The sequence below is a fragment of the Canis lupus genome, chromosome 19 (genome assembly GCF_003254725.2).
Source record: "Canis lupus dingo isolate Sandy chromosome 19, ASM325472v2, whole genome shotgun sequence".
NCBI classification, from domain to species: Eukaryota; Metazoa; Chordata; class Mammalia; order Carnivora; family Canidae; genus Canis; species Canis lupus.
This window is the reverse complement of record NC_064261.1, coordinates 48,918,841-48,939,097: the sequence shown is the minus strand read 5'-3', so window position 1 is coordinate 48,939,097 and position 20,257 is coordinate 48,918,841. Positions and strand designations below refer to the sequence as shown.

General features: G+C 35.1%; 1 long non-coding RNA gene across 6 annotated transcripts in view; it reads left to right on the top strand.

Annotated features, from left to right (window-relative positions):
- The window catches only part of LOC112649315 (uncharacterized), a 265,636-nt gene that overhangs the window by 223,415 nt on the left and 21,964 nt on the right, over nt 1-20,257 (top strand). For 3 of the 6 annotated variants that reach the window (XR_007403892.1, XR_004807036.2, XR_007403890.1), the window contains one exon: nt 5,732-5,884. The exons of the other annotated variants lie outside the window; for them this stretch is intronic. This is a non-coding gene — a long non-coding RNA (uncharacterized LOC112649315). The remainder of the gene's footprint in view (nt 1-5,731; nt 5,885-20,257) is intronic. 6 annotated transcript variants of the gene reach the window in all.

The following is a 20,257-nucleotide window of genomic DNA, read 5'->3' as shown; positions in this document are numbered from 1 at the left end:
TGTGTTATTGGAGTTTCCACAACAGTGTCAGTGATTCCATGAGTCTTCCTGTTAATTGGCTGCCATATTTCTCAGCATAGGTGGAGAATATTGTATTGATCGCTGGAGCTCTAGGGCCCATTTTTGTCTCCCACTTCTTCCTGAGTCTGGGTTGCCTATTGTTTACTCACCCATCCTGGCCATCTCCTCCAACTACCCCTTTATTTCCCTCCACAGAAGTTAAAATTTTTAGCTTCCCTAGATTGAGTACTGGATGCAGGCTGAAAACAGAGGTTTATATCCAATCTGATTATGTCAAAAACTTATTTATTATAAGATTAATGATTTGGGGACTTAATTTGATATTCTCAATCCAAACTCTAAACCTGCAGTGATAAATTTGCTACAAATGATGCTATGATTGCGTGTCTCCGGAGGCAAATACTCATATTTAAAAAATATAAACAAACTTGACTCATCTGAAGTTTATTTTTGCAGAATGAGTAAGCATTTTTCTCTCTAGTTAGCCTCCAAATATAAAACCAGTTAACTCTAACCAATAGATGTTAGGCATAAGCTTCCATGTACCCCTAGGAAAGCTATATACCATATGGTTTCCTTGGGGGCTCATTTGGAAGATGAAACAAAACAGTCACCACAACTGGCCTTTTGGGTAACTATTCACAGCAAATCGCCTCTCACCGTACCCTCTCCCACCATCCTGGCCAGTTAGAAGATCCATAGATTATCAAATATTCTCTTTTATTAACTTTTTCTCTTCCTGTTTTCTCCTTCTCCCCAACTTTTATTTTCAAGCAAGAGCAAAAGGACACCACATACTGAGTTAGAAGCCAGTGAGAAAAATTCAAGTCACTGTAACTTTAGTCACTTGTGCTGATCTTGCTGTTATTATCACTTGGTTTAGAATACACCACCCTCCTCTACCTGTGCTTACCTTACATGTAGCGGGCTGTCAGTGTCCTATCCTAGCTTTCTTTGCCACATTATCATCAGTTATTTCAACTGCTACAACATTCTCTATATATGCTCACTCCTCTGAAACCTAGTAACTTGATTAAGTTTTTTACCAACATACATGCTTCCTACTATTGTTTAAGACGACTTTATATTCATGTTTATGTTTAAGACAATGTTGAGCAGTCAACATGTCGGAAAGAATCGGCTAATGCAACAGACATGCAACTTAATACATCTATGAAACTCTTAGTGTAATTAGAAAGAGTATATACATGAACATTATTAAATGACGTTATTTTATATGAAATACTCAAATATTTTCTGTACTTTGCATGTTTAAGAAATACTTATATTGCCATTTTCAAAGTTAAACTAGTATCAAAATACCAGTGTTAAGCTTAAGTGATTTTTTTTTATAATACAAGGAGATTTAGTAAAAGAACACTATATTCTGATAATTTATTCTTCTGGCGTGGAAAAATAACTGTGTTAGAATCTCTTCCAAGTACCAAGATACATTACCTGAACAGAAGCTGAATTGCAATAGTATTGTGATAATTACACTATGTAAGAAGCAGATTCATGTAGTGTTTTAAAATATAAAGTCTGGGAGCTAGGCTTACCGTGTTCAAATTCCAGCTCCAATACATTGTAGGTTTTAGCTATGAGATCTAGACCAGTTATTAATCTCTTTGTACCTCATTTGATTTTTCTCTGTCCAATGTGCCAAATAAGGGTTATTGTGAGGATTAAGTGACTTAATGAGTAAAAGCATTTAGATGGCCATGCCTGACATTTAATAAAATATAATATGTGCATTTACTCTTATTATTACACAAGATAAAATATAATGTATGTGTTGTTTCTAGTTTTATTATCATTATAGCAATGCTATTGCTTTATATAAACATATTGTGTATATAGTAAAAATACTATAACATATATAATTATATGCTAAAGTAGAGAATGCATCTAACTTCTTTGCGGGGGACACGGGGGTTCCTGACAATACTTGAATAACACTTCTCTAGGCAAGAGTACAGTGCACTTTATCATTCATTTGTTCAGGATAGAATGCCATTGCCTTTCATCGGGACCTGGAAGGGCACTGGACACATGTGTCTCTCCACATGTAAATGTGTGCATTCTCACCAAGTCCATTTGCAGCGTTTGATAGCAGGTATTTTACTTCTCTGCCTTTTTGACAGAGGCCATGTATTTGGGTGACTGAAGTGGTTGTCCCAGGTCACTCAGTTAATTGGAATAAAGGCCCTTCTGTCTTGTCATAAAATGCAGTTTGCCAGCCACAATCCCTGCTACTTAGTGACCAAAAAGCCTTTCTATGGAGAAAACACCATCAGAATTCCAAAATGTATTGCCATGGAAATAGTACATCAAAACTGTTGCATTCAACTGTCTTTGAGGAACAGAGCTATAATTCTAGGAGCCGTGTATGATCTTGGGGAAAATAAAAATCCTGATAAATTTCAGAATTTCGTCAATCATCATGTTCATATTAATATCTGGTAACACTAGAAAAAAATGTTGTTTTTTATCATGGCAGATATAAAACTAACAAAGAAATGATGCAACGATTACCAAATTTTGCAGTGAAAGTCAAAAAGGGGAGAAGAGCATTAGAAAATGTGTGAAAACGTATAATATGTTGATTTGCATGTATTGACCACTTCTTTTGGAGATGATCTGAAAAGTGAGGGTTTTCAAGTTAGGTAAATTAACGTGCAGTATCTTCAGTGTGGGAATTAATTTTGAACACTTACAGAAGAGAATGAGGAGAGTCTGTCCTTTGTATTAATTTTGTACAAAGTTTAAGTAAAAATGTAAATCTAAAAATAAATAGGAATTAATTTTCTATTTAATTATCTTGCATATAATTGGTATATTTTATATCCAGATATTTAAATTAGTCCAAATAAACAGCTTTATCTACTTAGTGCAACCTTTAAAGAAGCCTAGTAAAAAGGCCCATTATTGTGTGTGTGAGAAAGAGAACACTGTTTTGGAAACTACCCTGGGATTTACACGGTTTGTAAGTAAACCACAATTAGGTAAAAACATCAAAGGATAGAATATTTATGTTACAGTGACATCTATTAATAGGGTGGCAATTTTTCTGCTTATGTGATCATTATTAAACTTGATAAGTATTTTGCTCCCTGAGATATTATAAGGATTATAATTGGATTATTTGGAATAATAGTACTATGTAAATTTCTAGAATCTTAAGCATAATTTAAAAAAACCTATCATGTAAACCATTTCAGAAATTAGCTTAGTGAATTTGTAAGATTAACAGTAATTCTAAGTAAACAGAATAATAGAGATAGCAGTTTTGTTACTCAGTCTTTAGCCAGAGACGTTCCTAAAATTCCTCAAGCTTTTTTTTTTCCCATTGAGAATATTTCTAAAAAAAAAAAAAAAAATCAATAGTGCATCTTCTTTATAAAATAATATAAACATTATTTCAGGTTTTAGGATCTGGTAATAGTACAAGGTCACCATTATTGCTAGTTCTTTAAATAATAGATATAGAACCAATAGTAATAATGGTGACCTTGTACTTTTATTATATAGATAATATATATGTAATTTCTTTCTATGTAATTTGCATATATAAACTTTTCCTATATATGTAAATTCTTTCTCAATCTTTCAATAAGTGTGTGTATTTTTTTCTCTTTCTGCATGTATATACAATTTCTATAAACATGTAACAAATACAAGGAAGAAATTTAGACTATGTCTTTTTTTTTTTTTTTAATTTCACTTCTAAGTATCCTCTTAGATACTTAGAGGTATACTGGGTATACTTAAGCACACCCAGTGTGGGGCTGCTGGAACTCACAATCCCAAAATCAAGAGTCACATGCTCCACCAACTGAGCCAGCCAGGTACCCCTAGACTGACTATATTTTTTACCTGAGTAAAGTTCCTGATACTCCGACCTTACAGATTAATTGAATCAGTGTCTCTAGAGTGGAAATCAGGACAGTGAATTTAAAATCCTTCATATTTGAGAACCACTATTCTTAAACATAACTCAAAATTACCTGCAAAGTCAAACAAATCCTTAATATTAGCTTAGTTTGTTGTCATCTTTCTCTTTATAGTTTGATTGGAACTTCCAGTTAACTAAGGTTCTACTCCAATGAATACAATGGTTTACACTTTAGACACTTTTTGTTTCTCTAGCCCCCATTGCTAACAAACGACTAGATTCCAAGTAGTTATGAGTGCCTGAATTATCAGTATTATACTTCCCATAGAAATGACAGAAACAGAACACCTGATGAAGTTTGATGTAACATCTAATATCTAAGTATTTTTCAATCTCACCTTAATTTTTAAGTTGTCTAGTTCATTTATAAGTGCATACAAAGTGGCTTAAATAACAGATATTTAAAAAATAATAAACAGAGATTTATGTTTTCTCATCATCATGTAGATGGTCCAGGTGATTCTTCAGCTCCTTCCACCTGGCCTCATGCATACTCAACCCTTTACATGAAGACTAGAAAAGCCACATTCTATTTACCTATGTCCAGCCTGTACACAGGAGAATAGACAAATAGGCTCCATTTATTGATGATGGGAACAGCAACCAGTAATGTCATGTTGAAGAGGTGAAATTGGTTGGGAAATATTATAATGATCTCCCACAGATATTTATGTTCAAATTCTCATACATTCAGTTCACCCACACTTTCACATTTGCCTATGCACAGATTAACCAACTTTGAAAGCAAAATTTCACTCAATCCACCAATAACATGTTGATCCAACTGATGCATTAGTGACTCGGTGCTTCTTTTCATTCTTCTTTTAGAATTATTGTTATCTGATTTGTGCTCAAAATATGCACATGGTGGCGATTTCATCTGTGAAAACTTGGGGGACTTCTTTATTAATCATTATAACTGAGTACAGATCCTTTTTCAGCATGACTCATAAATATTTTTGAGTTTTAAAGCTCTTTATAATAACATTAATTTAATCTGTAAAATGACATTGCTTGCAATAAATTCCATTTACAAATCTGAATAGGCAATGAATAGAAAGTGGAAGTGTCATTGCAAATTTTTGATGGAGACTGAAAAACAATAGAACGTTGGAAAACATGAAAATGTCTTCTTGCTTCTAAAAGATCTGGCAAAGCTGTGACACTAATGAAGATGGAGTTTGCTTAGATGCATTTGCCTATATGCTGTTTACTGCCAAAGAAATGGTTATCTGACTAAAAATCTGTTATTGATTATTCAATTTAGTGTTCATATATTTAAATTTTATTCAGGTTAGAGTGATGTTGAAATTTGGGTTTCCCATCTTAGCATGCTGCTCTGTGGTTGACAACAAAAATGTTAAAATAAAATCATCTTCAGAGTATAAAATGGCCGTTGGAGAGCTGATTTCCATTTTGTGGTTTATGGTTTCTTCTTAATATCTGATAATGCAATTATGTCTCAGCAAAGAATGAATCTTCTCTGTAAAGTAAGCCATGCCCAGAATATTGATGATTTAAAGAACATAATATCACAGCCTTAAAAGGATCTTCATTTAGAGATGGTTTTTGCCATCTAAAATATTATTCAAAGCTAGAGATCTTTTCTCTCTTCACCAGGAAGAAATGTATAAGAGTAAGGATTTGGTTTCAAATTGTTTGGTGATGATATAGTTGAAGTTGAACTTGTTTTTTTTTTTTTTTTTCTTGCTATATGTTACATTGTAACACTTAAACAAAGGAATTATTTTTCAGCAACAAAGAAGTATCTTAAAACTACTCAACAGAATTTGAATCTTTCCTGAAATTTGATCCACACATTTCTTGGCAACGTATCGTTACCAACCCTCATACTAAATTTCTTCGTTAGATGTACAAGTTGGTGGTGATGTCGGATATGAAACTACTGTAAGTACTTTCCCTTTTAAATTTCAGTTGTCAAGTCACGTTATCTAGTTTATAGTACTCTGAATTATATTCAGTGCTTTCCCATTCTTTGCTAACACAACATCTCATAAAATCACATAGGGTAACATAATATGACAGTTAAATTTAAGAGACCTCTTATTTTATTTGAAATTCAACCAATGTTCCAATTTAATGCCAATAGATGATTAGAGAAGAAATGACATCCTCAGTTTCAGAGATATTTTTACTCCAATGTATTTTTAATGCTTTCATGTCTTTTATTATTTTGACAGGTTTTCAGAAACAGTTTCAGAAGCCCTTGTTTTGGGGCTGATTTTTATGAAGAGAGATAGGGACATATTAAAAGTTTTAAGACCACACTGTTATAATATATGATACTATTGGCTGAAAATAATTCTTAAATAGGCAATTTAAGTATTTACATTTTTGATCAAACTTCCTAGTGAAAACACCTGTAAACATCTGTAAGATGATGAGGAGGTAAATGATTTCTTCTCAGTAATCTTTTCTTTTTCTTTCTTTCTTTCTTTCTTTCTTTCTTTCTTTCTTTCTTTCTTTCTTTCTTTTCTTTCTTTCTTTTCTTTCTTCTTCTTTCTTTCTTTCTTCTTTCTTTCTTCTTTCTTTCTTTCTTTCTTTCTTTCTTTCTTTCTTTCTCTCGTTTTTTTGTTTGTTTGTTTTTAGGGAAAGAGAGTGTTCACACAGGTAGTGGCAGGAGGGGCAGAGGAAGAGGGGGTGAGAATCTTAAGCCAACTCTCTGCTGAGCCCCCCTGTAAGGCTCCATCTCACGACCCTGAATTAAGGTCCTGAGATCACAACCTAAGCAGAAAAATGAGTCAGTTCCTGAATGGACTGTACAACCCAGGCACCCTATGCTCTCAGTATCTTTTAAATGTTCTACTTAGTAGCACGCAACCTGAACCAGCTCAGAAATCAAGCAATAATTATTTTGAGAAAGTTCTGATGATGTGGTACTGGCACTTACTGAGAGGGGCTCAGTATGTGTGATAATATCTTTGATAATTAGAAGCAGAAGACAGTAATCAAATAATCAAGTAACAAAAGATGCGTAACCACGATTGAATGTCGATTTTTAAGAAAATGAAATACTCTTCTTCCTGGACATTTTAAGGGCCTTAGAAGATGTGATCTCTAAATAAATAATGCTTTTATGGGAAAACAAACACACCTTGGTATTTTTTATGTAGTATTGTTTTTGTACATGGTAAAATGCTAGAAACAAAGTACATTCACAAATATTGCACTATGTGATCCTCACAAACATCTGCAACATTTATTTCTCCTGTTAATCAATGAAAAACATGAAGATCTCTAAGATTAATTGACTCATCTACTCCACACAATCATGTGGTAAAGTGAACAGGCCCAGACTCAATGATGGTTTCAACTTGCTACTTTACCACAGGTAGTGACATGTGCTGGTCTCATAGTGCATTATCCTGGGCTCATGATTAACCAAATTCCAAGAGATTCTAGGTTTTTGCTTTACTGCTTGTTTGCTTTAAATGTTTATCACTTTATAGCACTTGTACTTACATTTTGTGTGTAGGTTTCTTAGTCTTCTAATGCACTAAAAATTTAAGTGCTGAAAATTTATAAAAAGAGGTGAACTTCTTTTAGCAGGTGGAATTGGGAAGAGACAGATCCTACAGGGCAACAGAGCCATCAGAACAATATAGGACTAAAATATCTCCTACTATTTACATAACAGCCTCTGAGGAGTTTAAAGCACATTACAAATCCAATTTGACTAATCCCAATGAAGAGTAGGGAGCTGTGCAGGGAACTGTGAATGATCACTGCCTTCATTAACAATTTCCACTATACTGAAGAGGGACTGTGGCTTCTACTCAGATATCATAAATCTGTGACACAGCTGAGGCTGGAGGGAAACAATTGAAAACTGAGGAATGAGGCAGAGAAAGACAATGAGAAGAGGGAAGAACCTAAAATTATTCAAAGAAAAAAGTAGGGAAAAAAAACAAAAAAAAAACACTCTCTCCTACTCACCCAGGCCTTCCAAGGGCCAGGTGTGCCATGACCACATGTCCGAGACTCCTGGTTCTCTCTCTCCATGTCTGTCATGCTTAATGTTTGTATGTATTAAATAATCATAAATTATCACTTTCAAGTTTTGCTCATTTTATCAGAAGATTAACATCTCAGTAATGTCTATAGTTTTAAGAGGGCAGATACCAACTCTATCAACTTTAGTTTTTCTCTTCAAACTTAATTCCCTAAACAGTTATTAAATATAATAGCTATCTTTTGAGGAGCACCTCTACAGTGACAGTCATTCCTTATGCCATTTACCCTTCATTACAAACTTACAAGCATTATTAGATACATAAAATGGAATATTACTCAGCCTCAAAAAAGAAGGGAGTCCTGCTGTATGTGACAGTATGGTTGAACCCGGAGGACATCATGCTAAGTGCAATAATCCAAATACAGAAGGACAAATACTGCATGATTCCACATAAATGAAGTATCTAAAATAGTCAGATTTCTGGAAGGAAAGAAGAGAATTGTGGTTTTTAGGGGCCAGGGAAGAAGGAAAATGAAGATTTGCTAGTCATCAGGTAGAGAATTTCAGTTATACAAGATGAGTGAGTTCTCACGAGCCGCTGTACAACATCATGCCTACAGATAACACTTAAAAATGTGTCGGGGGTAGAGCTTCTGTTAGGTGTTATTAACATGGTAAAGTAAACATAAAAATAGACCATTCATTCATTTTAAAGTAGAAGAAGCAGAGTTTCAAAGATGCCAAAGCAATGTCCCAGGGTTACAGAGGTGGTAAGCAGTAAGCCGGAACACATCGTATCATTTAAGGTTCTCAAGAGAAATATGAATAGGAACCACAGATGGAGATGACAGTATTAGTCTTCGACCGGATGAATGAGGTCCACCCACATTTTTGCAGGTAACCTCTTTATTAAAGTCAAATGTGAATTACGGCTACAAAATACTTTCACAGCATCATTTAGATAGCATTTGACCAAGCACCATTGAGCACCATTTCCTAGCCAGATTGACACATAAAATCACCCATCACAACACATAAAATCTAAAACCCTGTGCTAGTCACATGGCAATGCCTTCAATATCAGAAGTTTTTGGAGCTCAATATCTTACTTATAATTATGGAATAAAAGTTGTTGGCATTCTAGCTACCTATTTGCTCCAAAGCATTTTTAAATTATGTATAAGTATGTATGTGCACAGGGATCCCCAGGTGGCTCAGCGGTTTGGTGCTTGCCTTTGGCCCAGGGCCTGATCCTGGGGTCAAGTTTTTGCATTGGGATCCCTGCATGGAGCCTGCTTCTCCCTCTGTCTGTGCCTCTGCCTCTCTCTCTTTCTCACTCTCTCTCTCTCTCTGTGTCTCTCATGAATAAATAAAATCTTTTTTAAAAAAGTATGTATTATGTGCATATGTGTACACATATGGATACATATATACATATATATGTACATACTAGCTGATTCAAGCTAAGGCTAGTAGGTGGCCAATTAGAATTAACAAAAAGTAGAAGAAAGATCATAATTAATTTTTAGAAAATGTTAATACATTCTAAAGCAAACAAGCTGTGGTTTACATAAATTTCATTGTCATTTTTTCCATTTTAGTGATAAGTGCTACATAAACTGTTTTTACGTCAAATACTTCTGTAAATTAAACATGTCTACCTATGTATCTTCCTGATTTTTTAACCTGTGTGCCATATAAAAGTTTTATTGACCAGTGTTTGCCCTCTATAGGTTGATGCATCGAACCACAAATTAAACCTGATACTCATCATGTAGTTATTGCATTATCTCAGGCACTGTGTCCCCTTCAAAACCCGTAGCAGAGCAGAGATGCACAAAACAGTAGTCTAGTTTGTTATAGATATTCGCTATTATTTGCTTATGCACACTCATCCAGAATTTCCTCTTGCTAGTAGGTGCCTTTAATTTTTACATGGAGGAAAACTGCCTTCTGGGGATCTCCTAAAATGGACCAATTCTAAATCTTTAGCAGATGAGAAGATCACTACAACTTGTGTTTATAAAAAAAAAAAACTCTAATATTTTTACAAAATCTCTTGCTTATGGAGCCTTAGCTATAAACTTGTATTTCTAGGGGCACCTGGGTGGCTCAGTTGGTTAAGCATCTGACTCTTGGCTTTGGCTCAGGTCATGATCTCCACAGGCTCCATGCTCAGTGGAGAATCTGCTGGAGATGCTCTCTCCTTTCCTGTCTCCCTCTCTCCCTATCCTTCATCGTTCTTGCCCTTTTTCTCTCTGTCTCCAAAAATAAGTAAATCCTTTTAAAAAGTATATTTCTATGTAGTTTTAATTAATCAAAAATTTATTTTCCCCTAAACAATGACTTGTTGAAATGTATGATTTTCAGATGACATTTTGTTTAGTTGTTTTATTAATGAACTTCACGATGTAATCTGTAAAGAAGATTTTGGATCAGATTGATGCTTTAGTAATGAGCTTGGTGGTATTATAATTCTAATTAATACCCTATTTAATATATTACAATAACTACTTTCATTCCCTTAAAAACTTGTTAATATTTTTATTAAAACTGAGAGAAAAATCTTAGAAGCTGTCAATAGTCAGAAAGACATTTGCTACCATAAGTGATTTCTATGATAAATACAAAAATGTGGACCTTAAAATATTATGTAAATTTTATTAAGTGACAAAGTCACACAGGTTTTGAGAAATTACACCACGGTTGCTCATTAACAGGTCTACATTAATGTAAATCTCCTTAAAGATTTATTTTCTCATTGTTTTGAAGAACAGTAACTTTACTGATGTATTAATGACCTAATTGTGACTAGCTGATCCCATTTTCATTTGAAGGATCGTTCCCTTGATCCATTCAATAAATACTGTATACGGGAAAAAGGAATTTGGATTGATGGGCAAGAATTGTAATCACCACACACAGATTTATGGGTTGAGGGAATAATGTGATTATGCAAAGAAAAATGAAATGATGCTTATGGGCCATTGATGAACAACACAGAGCATTTGTATTTAGTATGTCATGGATGTGGAAGGTGGCAGGAAGAATTTTATGAAGTGTTCATTGTCTTAGAAGTGTGCAAGAGTCAGAGTATCGGAACTCCGTGTGTTGTGCCTTGAAGGGGAATATTTTCCTTTGCCAGTGACAGAATAAGATGTACCGTTGAAGCAGCAGAATCTTTCTTTGGAAATTCTCCAGATTCATATTTCTAAACAATTTTAGTCCCCAGTGGTATGATTTTTGTAGGGTTATATTGTTCTAGGAATCATTGGCCAGGGAGATTCAGGAGCCAAAGATTAGCATTATGTGACAATTCCTGAAACAGATAATCATTAAAATGATTTGAATTGAATATCCTGACATCAAACAAATTATTTGAAACTTAATGGATGAGGTTGGAATTAAAATTGTCTCAATAATATGGGATTCGAGCCTCATGTAAAAGAAGAAAAAATTGAGCATAACACAAAGACGAATAAACTTGAGGTTTAAAAATATATAGAGTAAAACCTATATATTTTGGATAAAAGACAAATAAGATGATGTCTGTGTAATCCTACAGTTGGCCCTTCCCCCCTCTTTCAGCTGGATTTTTATGTCCCTCATCTAAAAGTACCCCACAGAGATGGATTGGCATACTAAGAGTTCTGTAGATATGAAAAATGGGTTCAATTTTACATCAATTAGCTAATCAACAGCAATTAAAATTGCAATTAGTGAAGTGCCAACTTCAGAAACTCCAGAGCTTCGGCTCTCTTGGAGTAAACTGAGAAAGAAGTGGGTTGCCTCTTCAGAGTTTACTGGACTTCATCAAATTTGTTGATATAACCAAATTCACCTGAATTAACTGTAATAATTGGTATCTTGTGAACAATTCATACTGAAATGTGGACTTGTGTGTGATTTTGAAAACTAGGGCAAGTTTGCTGGAAGGTTGAATTTCATCTTTGCTATTTGCTTCTAATTGTTTTTGACATTTTCATTTCCAAAAATGTAAAGCAAAGGAAGTTTACTAACATTTTGTTCTGATTTGCATGCAGTCAAAGAGTTTGGAATTTTTTTCTTCCTGCTAGATAGAATATTTTAACTAGTAGCTATTAAAAATGTGCATTTGCCTAATAACTAGATGAAATTTTGTTTTCTATATAGAAGTTCATATGATTTCATTATGAGTTCTTATGTTTTCAGAATTTCCTTAAAACACATCTCTGCTTCTTGTAACCCCAATTGAGTAATTTATAATTGTTATCTCATAATAATGACTCCTGGAGACAATAGAGACACGGAAACCCATCTTTTGCTAGCAGATGATATAGTCCAATTTTACAACACCTTCCTTCCCATGTAGCTGATTTGTACAAGTAAAAAGGTGTAAACATAAGGGATATATGAAATTAGTTTTTCACTTTGGGATGGGCATTCAAATTGCCTTAAAATTAATGCTGGGTATATCTGTTTTCCTAATAATGGATGATAAATGACATTGATATTGTTCATAACTGAGAACTTAAAGTTTAGAGTTCCGCTCTTTCTGAAGGTATATCTCCTGTTGCTAAGATAGCAATCTCAGTAGTTAGAAACAGATGGGGCTAAATTTTAACATTGTCACTTCTTGTGTAGGCTGGACAGGTCTCTTTTCATGTAGCAGGAGATCGCAACCCTACAGGTATCTTAGGGTTGCTCAGATGATCATATAAAATAATATGGATCATCATTTTCCAAGCACTCAGTAACTTCTAAAACTTTTTTCTTTTCTTCCTACAAGCCCTTCCAACTCACCCTTACTCTCTGGTCTAGGCATGGTGTACTATAAGCTCTTTGGCTAATCAGGTCCTCCACTTACCCACCCTTGCTGGGTCATCCACCAACATGGACACTTGCCTTTTTCTAGTTTCCACCTGTTTAAAAAAAACAGCCTACTTGTTAAGGTGATGCTTGGATATCCTTATTTATGAAATCCCACTTGATTGCCAGCCTAATGTTGAAATAAAATGGCTCTCTATGCAATAATGTCGCTTCATTTTACAAATTTCATATTTTCCCTGGGATTATATGAAATTTTGAGTGTGTACTTTGGAATTCTTATACAAGTAAACATAGAAGTAGAAAGCAAAAATCAGACCATAATAATGTTGCTGAGTTTGATTATTCATCTCTCTCTCTCTCTCTCTCTCTCTCTCTTTTTGTCTCCATCAAGCCACCCATTGGTCCATATCAGCTCTAACTTTGCGTTCTATCATTCTTCTCTTGCCCATTTTCTTTCTACAGATTTGTTCCTACGTGTCTGCTAAAATTCTCCTATTTCTGGTCTCTTCACTGGCAGTTTTTCTCTGTTTGGAGTATATTCCTCCCAGACTTGTCCTTCACCTCTCTCAATTCCTTGTTTTAATATCACCTCAATGAATCCTTTCCTAATCACCTTATTGTAAATTGCCACCAATTATTGCACCACAGAACTACAAATCATCTTTTTTTATTCCTCAGCACTACCTACCTTCTAGTTTATATCACTCATTTATTGTGTTTATTGTTTATTTTTATTTAATCATACTATAACACAAACCTCTTGAGTGTTCTTTAAACCTGGAAGACAGACTGAATTGTTAGAGACACATTTATAAGATTTATGCATGTTTTATGTACCAGTAGTTTCTTTATTCTCCTTGCTGAGCAGTATTCCATTGAATTAAGATAATACAATACCTTGTCTATCCTATTCTTTTGCTGGAAGTGGTTATTGCCAATTTGGGGTTATTTCTACTTTTTTTACTTCTAATAAAGCCAAAATTTGGTTCTTTGAAAATATCAACAAATTAACAAATACTTAACAGGACTAATTGTAAGAGTAAGAGGAAGAACACAAATTGACATTGTCAAAAATGGAAGAGGAGTTAATAAAGACATTAAGAAAATGAAAAGAAATAAGCAAATTTGGCTACTTAGAAACGAAAAGATATCTGCAATTGTGAATTAAGCAAAGATTTTTTAGATATTACAAAAAAACCCCACAAAAAATGATAGATTTAGTTCTACCAAGTTAAAACCATTTGCTATTTGAAATACAAATTTAATAAAGGAAAAGGCAAGCAACAGAATGGGGGAAATTATTCACAATACATGTATCTGACAGAGGACTTGTAACCAGAATATATAACCACTTCTTATACATCAGTAAGAAGACAAAAACTCAAAAATATGTTAGCAAAAAATTTGAACAAGCATCTTAAAAACAATGATAGAATGATACTATTAGCACATGAAAAAATGCTCAGTCATTTGATCATTAGGGAAATATAATTTAAAACCGAGCCCGATGGGGAACTCCATCCTAGGACCCCGGGGTCACGCCCTGAGCCAAAGGCTCAACTGCTGAGCCACCCAGGCATCTCCTCACAGTAACTGTATTTATTATTTATAAATAAATAAATAAATAAATAAATAAATCATCTAAAAAGAACACAATGAGCTACACTCTTATTAGGATAGCTAAAAATAGAAAAGTAGACAATAGTAAGTGTTAAATTAGTTACACGGGGAGGCCATTAGACTGAGGCATTTCTAATGTTGTGGCAGCTAATCTGGGAAACCAAAACCTAGTCCTGTAAACTCCTCAAAGTTACAAAATCAAAGCACTTAGGACAGTCGATTACAAAGAGGCGACCAGGCTTTAAGCCACAGCCAATCCCATCATTTCCTTTATTTGCTTCTGTACTATTTCTATGTAAGTTTTTCTGTAGCTCCTGCCAGTGGAGCCTTCCTAGTCACTTCCAGTTTGGCACTGACCACTTGCAATAGATTTTTGCTCAAATAAAGTCTTATAAATTTTAATATGCCCCTCTTTATCTTTTAACCCAAGTATTGGTGGCGGTGTAGAGGAAACAATACTCCAGTATAGTACTTAAGAGAACTAAAAGTATATGGTCTCCTTAGAAAGCACGTCAGCATGAATGAATCCCAAAATTGTTATCCTAATGCAGGGAGCAAGGCACAAAAAGATTTAAGATATATTAAATGCTAGAAAATGCCCACTAATATATGTGACAAAAAGCAGATCGGTTGTACCTGGGACCAGATATGGGTAAATGACAAACTGTAAAGTGTCACAGGGAATCTTTTGGAGGTTGTGGAAGTGTTCTGTGTCCTTATCGTGGTGGTGGTTTATGTATTTATATATCCATCAAAACTCATCAAGTTGTACAATTTAAATGGATGCAGTTTATTTGATATATACTTTCACTTTCGAAAACTGATTAAAAATATCTATATTATAGATATAGATATAGATAGATGATATAGATATAGATATAGATAGATATAGATAGATATAGATATAGATATAGATATAGATATAGATATAGATAGATATAGATATAGATATGCCTCTGTCTGGTGGGAGATGCCCAGATGAGGCTCCTTGAGTAATCAAGGAAAAAACAAGAAGGAAGGAAGGGAAAAAGAAAGAGAAAGAAGGAAGGAAAGGAAAAATAAATGAAAAAGGAAACAGGAAACCCAGAAAGGGAAACAGGCCAGTTTGATTCTAATGTAACCTAATGGTCTGTCTCTCTGACACCTCACAGAATTTTTATTGGAAATACTTAACTGAAGAGCTGGTTCTATAATTACCTTCCAGCCAAATGTTGCCAGAAACACATCTGTAATTATTGTGTTTGTTAATTGTTGTATTAAGGGAAAATGATCACCCCAGGACATCTCTATAAGAGGGTTAAAAAAAAAAAACAGTTATAAAAGGGTTTAGAATTATTTTCAGTGATTTTTGTGGGGGGGAAGATATTTGAGGCAGTGGGACTTTAGATACTGTCAGAAAGTTGGAGTACAGACATACCCGGTCCTTCTGTGTTTCACTTTATTGCATTTTGCTCTGCAGATCCTGCATTTTTATAGGTTGAGGGTTTACAGGACCTTGCATTGAGCAAGTCTCTCCAATACCATTTACTCACTTGGTGTCTCTGTGTCACATTTTGGTAATTCTCACCCCGTTTCAACTTTTTCTGATGTGGAAGCTGATACAGAACCTTCAGCGAGTTACCCCAAAAGTTCTACCTGAGATCGTTAATAAAGGTGGCCACAGTAAACAACACATTTTTCAATGCAGACAAAACAGTCTTATATTGGAAGAAGCAGCCATCTAGGACTTTCATAGCTAAGGAGGAGAAGTCAGTGCCTGGCCTCAAAGCTTCAAAGGACAGGCTGACTCTCTTGCTAGGGGTGAATGCAGTTGCGGACTTTAAGTTGAAGACACTGCTCATTTATCATTCTGAAAATCCTAGGGCCCTTAAGAAATGTGCTGAGTCTACGCTGCCTGTGTTCTATAAGTGGAACAACAAACCTAGATGACACCACACCTGTTTACAACATGGTTTATTAAATAGTTTAAACCCATGTTTGAGACCTACGGGTCCAAAAAAAAAAAGAAAAAAGAAAAAAGATTCCTTTCAAAATACTACTGTTCACTGGCAGTGCATCTGGTCACTCAAGAGCTCTAATGGAGATATACAGTAAGATTAAGGTTGTTCCTATGCCTGCTAACACAGCATCCATTCCGCAGCCTATGGATCAAAGAGTAATTTTGACTTTCAAGCCTTATTATTTAAGAAATACGCCTCATAAGGCGATAGTTGCTGTAGATAGTGATTTCTCTGATGGGTCTGACCTGTTGCAATCTCATGATAAAATTTTAATGGATGACGGTTGTTCTTATGGATGAGCAAAGATCGTGGTTTCTTGAGATGGAAAATTCTCATGGGAAAAATACTGTGAAGACTGTTGAAATGACAACAAAGGACAGACTATTACATGAACTTAAAGCAGTGGCAGGGTTCAAGAGGATTGACTCCAATATTGAAAGAAAAAAAATGTGGGTAAAAGGCTCAAATGGCATCACATACTATAAATTAATCGTATGTGAAAGGAAGAGCCAATCAATGCAGCCAACTTCACTATTGTCTCATATTAAGAAATTGCCACAGCCACCCCATCCTCAGCATCCTTCACCCTAATCGGTCAACAGCCATCAACGCTGAGGCAAGAACTTCCATTAGCAAGATGATTATGACTTGCTGAGAACTCAGATGATGGTTAGCAATTTTTTAACAATGAAGTATTTTTAAATTTAAGGTCTGTACATGTTTTAGACATAATGCTAGTGCACACCTAATAGTCAACTGTTTAGTGTTCGCTTTTGCATGCACCTGAAAATTCATTTGGCTCACTTTATCGTGATACTCAGCTTTACTGCAGTGCCCTGGAACTGCGTCTACAATATCTCCAAGGCACACCTGTAATTCTGTACTTACTTATTTTAGCAAATTTTATCTCTTAAAGCATAAGGTTAAAACTGTAATTAGTAAAGAGCCACCAGTCACTCATATTCATCGGGATAAATATACATTTAATCATTTTGTGTCTTGGACACTGCTCTTGTTTCTTTATGTTCAGACACAAGTATCGAGTTGTTTTATCTTGATCCATCATGGTCATGGAGTGGCCTTTTTTATGTTTGTGTTTTATGAAATTGTTTATGCTTAATAGGAGAGCACCTAGACCTAGCAGTGAGTGTAATGTTAGCTCATGTCAATACCAAAGCCTTACTGATACTACTTGGCTAGCTCGCGGATGTTGAGGGCTGCTTTTCTCTTCCTCAGCTCAAAACCAAACCAAACCAAACAAAAAAACTTTGGAAAAATGTCCTCACCAAGGAAGGGGAGAAGTCCCCTTATCATTTTCCGTGATATTTGAGACAATAAAAAAATATATAGGTATTAAATAATCTTATGACTAATTGTGTAATAATATACACATTTTCAGATTTTGATGAAATGTATAATTTTAATAGAAATGAATTAACAAAATTGACTAAAGTCTTAGCCTGAATTGATTTCATTACAAGTGGACTAGACTGATCAGATTCTTTTCTTTGGAAATTTGGAGTTTATCTAACATTTTTAGTCCTGTGACGTACTTTGATCTAAAAAAAGTTAGAGTATTTTTAATGTTCATATTTTGCCTTGTGAATTGGGGTATAGGTTGAACTAATATCTAATGAAAAAAATAAACATGTATTCGGAAGAAAAACGAGAAGTAATATCCTTGATTGACTCCCTGATGTCTTTCTAGTTTCCATTTCCATTTCTCTTCATGATCCAGCTGCATTACGTTCTTGACCTTCAGGAGATAGATAGTATCATTATTATAGTCCCATTTTATTTGCCTAAAATAAAAGAAAAAGCCTTTTGTTTCTTGCAACAAAACAGTCCCAAGTAATTTAAGACTAAAGATGACTTTACTGTAACTATAAATATCTAATACAGGAATGAAAGGATGTTTTATATTGAGAAAATATATTTATGTAATAGATGACACTGAAAGGTTAAATAATAGTTCCTGCTTTGGTCATGTTAGTTTGTGCCTTTCATTGTTGATGCTTTATCATAACAGGTCTGAGACAGACATGCACTTCATAAATACCTAACAAAGATTTTTTAAATTTCATATTCTCGTGTCTAATACAAGATATTATGAATTTGAGTATCTCAGACTGATGTCTAGAAAGGGAGGAGAAATAAAAAGAGAAAAAAATGGATTTCTGTCACTAATATTAGACAAGTTTGAATTCAGCAACAAAAGCATTAAATGATATAAAGGGATATAGACATATTTTTGTTATAGCTCTCTTGAATCCATGTGCATGCATCTAATAGAATGCCATTAAAATGTAAAGTAGAACCTGAGAAAATATAGTGAAAGTATGACACAATTCAATATATTAGAAAACTTTAGCATATTACTCCAAATCCTTGAAAGTCTACTTGGTTAAAATATATGAGCCTGGACATCCCGGGTGGCTCAGCGGTTTAGCACCACCTTCAGCCCAGGGCGTGATCCTGGGGTCCTGGGATGGAGTCCCACATCGGGCTCCCTGCATGGAGCCTGCTTCTCCCTCTGCCTGTGTCTCTGCCTCTCTTTCTCTCAGTCTGTGTCTCTCATAAATAAATAAATAAAATCTTTAAATATATATATAAATATAAATATATGTAATATATATATATGAGTCTGTATATGGATTTGTATATGAATGATACTGTCTATTCTGTTGATAAATACGTTTGTATATTAGATCTACGTGGATGACAAACTCTAAGGTAGCCCAAAACCCTCTCCGTGTCCATGCATTGGTGCAATACCCTCCCCTTGAGTGCAGGTAGGAACTGTACCTTGTTTCTAACCAACAGAATGTGGCAAAGCTGATAGGATGTCATTCCCATGATTGTGTTACGGTCGTATAAGGTTTTCTCTTCTAGAAGACTGTCACTCTTTCACTGTCCTTGAAGAAGCAAGCTGCCAAATTTGAACTAAGAAAGGGCCACATAAGCACAATGCTGTGATGACCTCTGAGAGCTTAGGTGGCGCCTGGTTGACAGGCAGCCCAAAACTGAAGCTCTCAGTCCTGTAACCTGAAAATGAATTCGGCCAACAGCTTAAGTGAGCTTCAAAATTGACTCCTTTTCAGTTGACCCTCCAGCTAAAAACACATCCCAGCTGACATCTTTATTGCAGCCTGGTGAAACCCTGAAGCCAATAACCTGATTAATCCATGCCTCCACTCCTGACCCACAGAAACTGTGGGAAAATAAATGTGTATTGCTTTCAGCTGTAACTGTGTGGCACCTCGTTACACAGCAACGGAAGACTAATGCAGGTATCGGTACCTGAAGGAAGAATGCTTCTCTACAAAACAGCTACAAAGGTGGAGGTGGTGCTGGAATTATGAGTGGCTGAAGACTGGAAGCATTTTGAGGAGCATGATGGAGAAAGCCTAAATTGACATGAGCAGATTGTTAGGGGAGATCTGCAGATTAAAGATGCAGTTGGGGCACCTCAGTGGCTCGGGGGTTAAGCAGCCAGCTCTCGATTTCAGCTCAAGTCATGATCTCAGGGTCATGAGATACTCCTAGGGTCAAGCTCTGCCCCCAGAGCAGAGTCTATTTGTCCCCTTCCCTTTGCTACCCTCCCTCGTGCTTGTTCTCTCTCAAATAAATACACAAATAAAATATTTGTTTTAACAAGATTCAGTAGGTGAGGGCTCAGAAGGAAATGGGGACCATGTTATTGAAAACTGGAGTGGCCCTGGTAATGAAGTAGCAGAATGCTTAGTGCAGTTGACTCCTGCAGTTACATAGACAGCAGAGCTTGTAAGTGGTAAACTTGGTCAGAAACCTGAGATTTCTTAGAAAGGTATTGAAGATGGTCACTCTTTCTTCTTGCTGCTTATGGAAACGTAAGAG